Source organism: Cupressus sempervirens, chromosome 3, assembly GCF_028749045.1.
Source record: "Cupressus sempervirens isolate cs-2001-9-10 chromosome 3, ASM2874904v1, whole genome shotgun sequence".
Lineage (NCBI taxonomy): Eukaryota > Viridiplantae > Streptophyta > Pinopsida > Cupressales > Cupressaceae > Cupressus > Cupressus sempervirens.
Genome location: NC_143120.1, coordinates 317,446,552 through 317,453,392, shown reverse-complemented (window position 1 = coordinate 317,453,392; position 6,841 = coordinate 317,446,552). Strand labels below are relative to the sequence as shown.

At 33.5% G+C, this 6,841-nt stretch overlaps 1 long non-coding RNA gene across 1 annotated transcript; it reads right to left on the bottom strand.

The window, feature by feature from the left end:
• Window positions 1-511: 511 nt before the first annotated feature.
• On the bottom strand, window positions 512-1,424 carry LOC149566263 (uncharacterized). Its single transcript, XR_016361538.1, has 2 exons — window positions 1,168-1,424; window positions 512-778 (listed from the first exon to the last, which is right to left on the bottom strand). It is a non-coding gene; the product is annotated as an uncharacterized LOC149566263 (long non-coding RNA).
• Window positions 1,425-6,841: the final 5,417 nt, after the last annotated feature.

Genomic DNA, 6,841 nt, shown 5'->3' with positions numbered 1-6,841 from the left:
TTATTAACTTCCAAACAAACTTATATTGTTGTTTCAACCCTGTACCTGATAAACAGTATGGGCTTCACGTAACATGGAAAGTGAATGGCCAAGGGACTCCTCAATCCATGTCTCTACTAGCATTTTTAATTTCAATTTATCTCAAAAAATCCAAATTGAAGGAATTAATGTATTGTCAAATTAAAATTATTTGCTGTCAGAACTTTTAGTGGGAATTTAGCCAATAATAGATTGTGAGATCCAATAGAACCGGAATGTTTTGGAGGGGTCCATGGTGACATATTAATTGCTATTTTCGTTGTCTTTTTGAAATGCTTATTAATATTAAAAAGATTTTGAAGGGACAAATGGAGCAAGGGAGCATTTGAGTGACAGCTGGTGTAATTCTTTATTCTTACACCATTACGCTTGCTGGGCTCCTATAGTGGAGTCTGCTGCCATTATAATGTAACAGCTCTCGGCGTAATTATGTCGAGCTTCGATAGAATTGAAAAAATACACTAAAAACAAATGCCTTAATATATGAGAATTTTATTATTGCTTTGATATAGATAAACAATACAAAGATAACATTACTGGACTGCTCACAAATGGACCACCAGACCCATTTAATACAAATAAACAATACAAAGATAATATAAACAAGATTAGTCTACTTGCCAAAGGCCAAACCAACTGATGCTGCTTTTTATTTTGAATATAGCTGTACTGAGACAAATTTAATAGTCAGTGGACTGTACAACTGAGGCCTTGAAACGTTTCCCGGTCAGCACTTTAACTGCACACATATTTATGATCAGCAACGTCGACAAAATATGGTTAGAAATTCTTAATGGAAATCACAATAGGACATCCCTATCCTCTATCTAAACTATATAGTTGATCAATTTTTTAAAAATCGAAAATATCATAGATTTTTCTTACAATTTCAGCATTTGATCTTCATGATATGCATAGTTTATGGTAAAAAACAACAATAAATTAAGAAAAAATTACTATGTTTCTATGAATCTGAAAAAGAGTGTTTGACTTTGTTTTATCTTTAATAAATTTTGATAAAAAGTAGCCTGTCCCATCACAATATACCATAATAACGGTCGAAACCATTTTATAATATTTTCTTAATGTAATTATACCATATAGCAGGTTTCATGTAAAACAATATACCTATGGCCGACTCATCTCGAGATGTTGGATCATGGTGTACCATAACGAATTTCTCTTGTAAATTAACCTCAACCTCCCCTATAACTCCATCCAAGGCTTGCAGGAGTTTTTGAATCTCCTTCTTATGGGACTCCTTGTATGTACCCTCAAGTCTCAGCTTGGTCTTTCTCATGATGGCTTTGTCTTAATCCTCCAAAACTGAATTGCAAATCAAGAAGATGATATTTTCCTTCGTTTTGATAATTGGAGATGATGATGTTTTCCATGGGCATTGCATTGTATTTATACCATAAAAAATCCTATACGCGTTATAAAATGGAGATTTTCCTGTTTTCTTCGTGTCCACTGAGCAATTCATCATACCTTGGGTAACACTCTACCTGATATATGCTTCCTTCTACTTAACATGCAAAAACCAGGAAAGCAGTAGTCTTTACAGATCGACGCCGCTTACGATATTTCCCCATTTTTGCATTGTCTTACAAGTTATTGAATTTGCAATTTTGCCGTGTATTTCTATAACATCTTTCTCCTGTTATTAATGGCGAAATTTCCATACCCGTCCCAATATAAAATTTGAAGCTTGAACAATTCAAGAATTTTTTATGAAATAGAGAGTGAAATTGCCAGGAAATAAATTAACAAACTCCGATTATAGCAACACTGTAATTACTTGTTGCAAATGAATTTCAAGTTCCTGAAGCAGCTTTAATTTAATTGCATGCCAAATTAATAAATCCTCTCCGCGTACTTCTTTCAACCATTGTAAAAAATATCTCAAACTCTGACTTATAAAATCAACATTTTTACGTAGATCACCATGCCTTGTGCGAGACTCTACCTTGAATAGTAGTGTAATGGCGAAATTTCCACTCCACTCCCATGCCAATTCAAATTGTCAAGGATCTGTAAAATTTGAAATTTGAACGATTCAAATTGAAAGGGAAAGACACGGTTGTTTGCACCGCGTGATAAAAACTATCTAGAGCTGAAATTCGCATTAATGACTCGATTAAAATGGGTTTGACAAAAGTATAAGCATGTTCTCTTACTACTTTGATATCCGACACTGAAGAAGGTGAGAAGAATTTTCCATTAGGTCGACACGTTGAATTCTCAACTCTCCTTTATTTGACACCTTCTTACTTTCAAATTTGTAGCCCATAAATAAGCTTTACAAAAGGGCTAGAGAGTTCTTATCCCATCTAAGATAGACCATTTTTTGGGAACAAGTATAAACTTTGAATTATTCATTATTCAGAGTAACAATATAGAAAACATCATGTAGAAAACATTTGACTTGTATAGGGTTAAAATTCTACAAATAATTAACATAAACATAAGAGAAAAAAATAAAAAATATTTTTGGAATTACAAGCCTTCTTTATTATTCTTCGAAACCCTCCTCTACTACAATGAAAGAGATCACAAATTTTAATACAAATCTAAAATTACTATTTCTAGGCAATTTTGTCATTAAATTATTTTTGATTAAGGCTAAAACAAGATTTTTACAAGGCACCCAGAACCCCAATTATTTTACAAAAAAAGAGAAAGCATTAAGTCCTTAGACAAAATTGTGTTTAGAGTAGCATAAACACCCACAACCATTACTAGCAAAACCTGACAAAAGCCAACACCAAAACCAACAAAAATTTAAAAAACTAACAAAAAGCCAAACTAGGATTGATGCGACAAAAAAAAGAGAGACAAAATTAGAACTAGGCCAAAGCTTCAACTTTATCTTTTAGCTCCCACTGAATATCTTAAATCTTCTCAGACACTTGTTTGATGTCTTGATGAGAAATATGGGTCGCCTTCTTTTGTTTCATTTTTCTATTGGAGCGAGTATGTTTTTTAGGTCTAGCTTACACCTTGTCCTTATCAGATTCCTCTAGATGCAGCACTAGTTTCACTTCCTTGCCCTAGTCCATGAGACTCATGACCATATTCAAACAATCAATAATAGAGTCCAACATATCGTGGCATTTTATTAGCTCTTCCTTGGTGGACTTTTCCATTTTGTCTATCTTTTTCTTTAGCTCTTCAATGACCTCTTCTAACCCTTACTGCTCAGTGACATTCTCCATCTACCCACTCTCATATTTCTTATTTTCCATCTCATGAATTCTACGCCCTAAGGCCCTGCATCTTAGGTTTAGAAACTTGCTAAAGTGAAAGGTCCATTTATCAAGCCTCTAGGAATATAGGGATATTTCTTTAGCAATTTCCAACAGCCCATGGGGAGGATTGATAGCTAGGTCTCTAATGTCATTTGCGGTAATTTTAACATTAAGCTCATCTTCACCAACAACATGCAGGATAGGGATTATCTCCTTCCTCTTTTCTTTCTCTTCCCCAGAAGCTTTATCCCTTCACTTAGACTAATATTCAATACCCTTCCTCTTGACAACATTAATAAAAATATAAACATCATGGTCAAAGGACTCATCATTGTATACTTTCCTGATAGCTTCATTGGGTTCTTCATCATCCACATTATTCTTCTATGACTCCTTTTCATTTTTCTTGGTAGTCAAAAACCTCCCAAGCAAGTGCACCCATAAAGAAAGAGAACACCATTATAGAACTCAGACAAGTGCTACAAACCCCAAGTTTCACTGATGGATGTCATGATATTTTTTATCCTGTTATCCATGGAGATTCTGGAATCATGGCAATTAGACATTCATTGTTTAGTAAGTAAAAAGATCCATAGAAGGGGAGAATTTATTACAAATATAACAACAATATTGGTGCATATACAAATAAACTAGCTGCTCTAGTTATTGGATTAGCAAACCTCATTGTACTTGAAGTATTCCCTTGCCTTGAAATTGTAATGCTATGTGCTCAGAATTATGATGAAAATAGAAAGGAAATTGCAAACCAAAACACTTATGAGGAAATTTTATCAATAACTGAGAGTGAATTTTTCACTTTGTTAGACCTAGGGTTAGGATTTAGAATGGAAAGCTCTAAGGAGAGTGCAATGACTTGGATAAACTAGCTCAGGCTTATGACAAGGTGGAAAGACATTTTCAAGATTCATATATTAAGGGTTTAATACCCTTAGAGTCCACTACTAGTGTTACACTAAACAAAGACCATAAGCCTCCTTATCAGTATAATATTTTTGTGCCATGGGTTCAGAATACTATTTTTTTGTTATCATTTTGCCTGTGATTTGATAGTAACAAGGAAGTGGGGGCCAGTGTTCTTGAAATGATTTATAATATCCATTGTTGAGGTTAGTCAGTTGACAATGTAGTAGTAAGATATGATTTTGTTCAGTACATTGTTGAATCTATGCAACAACAATTACTAATGATTAAACAAAGTACAACTATAGGTAAGACAAAGACATTTAGGTTCACAAGTGACTTGTGCAACCTTTTTTTAGCAAAGCATCGCCCAATATTTGAAACAAAGAACAAGAAGCTTGATATTGAGGTCTATAAGTTTGATGAGAAAATCCAGAAGAAATAAGAGACACCAAGTCTAGTTTGAAAAGAGAACTTGAGAAAAAGAAGAAAAAAGAGGTAACTACTGCAAATAAAATCCAAGATTTGAAGAAGAAATTGGAGGATGAGAGGAAGAGAGCAACTAATTGGAAAATGCAACTAGAGGAAATATAGAAAAAGAGTGAAAAAGAGATGTTTGAAATGAAGAAAAAGGTAGAGAATATAATGGCAGAGAATAGAATGACCTCTTCCGATGACCATCATGTGAAGGATACTATAATAAACATGGTTAAGCTTATCAAACAAGATATTTGGGACAAAATAATGATGATCAGTGATGGTTTGGTTGAATGACTTCATTTAAATAGCAATCTCAGAGTTGTCTTTTAAAATGTAAAAATTGATTTTCAGGCTAAAAGACAAATCTTCACCAGTTCCTTAAAAGATCTTTCTAATCAAGTTCCCAATAAACTAAAGAGATCCAGTGACAAGGATTTGAAAAACCATGGAATAAACAACCACTTTGATGCCTATGTAATGGCCATTAATGTCTGTCAACATTGTGAAGAAGTAATGTGAATTGGTGAATCACTCAATTCTACTTTCAAAGAGTTAATGAAGATGAATAACACGATAGTGAACTTGCTAAATGTTGGATTACCAAATCTAGCTAACTCAGAAGCCACATTCATTGGAGATGAAAATTCCATGAAAAATTTGTAGTGCAGGATGAATTTTGATTTAGGGAAATTTCTTGAGGAATTCTCTTTGGAGGGAATTGCAACTTGCATCAAACCACTATCAACAATGAGTGATGTTATAGATAGATTCCTTGTATGATATGATTCTATCTCTTAGAAGTATTTTTTTTTTATGAGACTACAACTAATTAGCTAAAACCTCAAAAAAATGGGGCTTCTAAATGATGCAGAATGGAGTGCGCTAAAGAAATTCAGTGAAGTTGGGTCATCTTCTCAAACTATTACTATTGCTATCAGTGGCAGTCATAGCTGATAGCACTAAGTAGTAACACTGTAAAAACTTAGTAAGTGATAGAACTATAATCATTTTGTTACTTGTTGCTCTTTAATTTCAAATTTTGGATTTGATTTCAACTTTTTGTAATGTTAATTGTTACAGGAATCAAGAGCCAACATATCAAGATAGTTGGGCAGCCAGGCACGGGCATACTATGGCATATCCAGAATCAAGAGCCAACATATATAATCATATATACAATTAGAAACCAACCTATAGCTATTGTTGCTCCCTTGTATCTGCTAAAGGGAATTATTTGACACTGAGTCATTTGCAAAGGGTTGTAATTCTTTGTAATTGACAATCGTTAAATGTATTATGTTACAGGCTGATTTGTAATTATAAATTATAATACAATTTTTTCAAATGGAGCTTATTCTGTTGAATGCATTATGTTACAATTTCTTAAAGAAACTAGAATCAATGAAAATCTCAACATGTTAAAAAAATACAATCAATGAAAATCTCCACATGTAAGCACTAAGTTTGTAACATCAGCATGTTCAAAAAAAAAATTAAAAAATTAAGCATCTATAAAGGGAGAGTGAATGAAGGCTATAAATTAGCTTCTACAAACATCTTACATAATTAATTAGTAGGTAGAGTCTTAGATCAGAGCTACTAGCCTACTACTTGACTCACACAAAAGGTTGAGAAGCTGCTATAGTTGCCATTCTACCTAGATTGACTCAACATCACTATCATCAAAATCCTCCTCATTTATTTCATATAACATTTCATTGTTTGTTGTGTTTTCTTCAGATTCACTGTCAGTGTCAAACTCACTATGCATGCCAAATTCAACATCATCTTCATTGTATTGACTTTCAATATTAAGATATGAACCACTACCACTGCCACTGCCACTGCCACCACCACCACCACTACCACTACCACTTTTGTTTGAAATTTTGGTAATCCCTCTTCTTTGACATCACTTTCTCCAAATGTTGAGAGCCCTATCATAAGGGAAACTTTCTACCTCATACCTAGAATTATAGAGCCTCAGACAATTATCCAAATTTTTGTCTAATTTGTTTCTAACCTTTGACATAAGGAAGCCCAAAGTACTAAAAACTCTCTCATCCTCCATTGAACCCAATATCATTGTCAAACATAAATTGGTAAGCTTGAAATATTTTAGTATTGCCTCTCTCACCTGATTGTTCTCA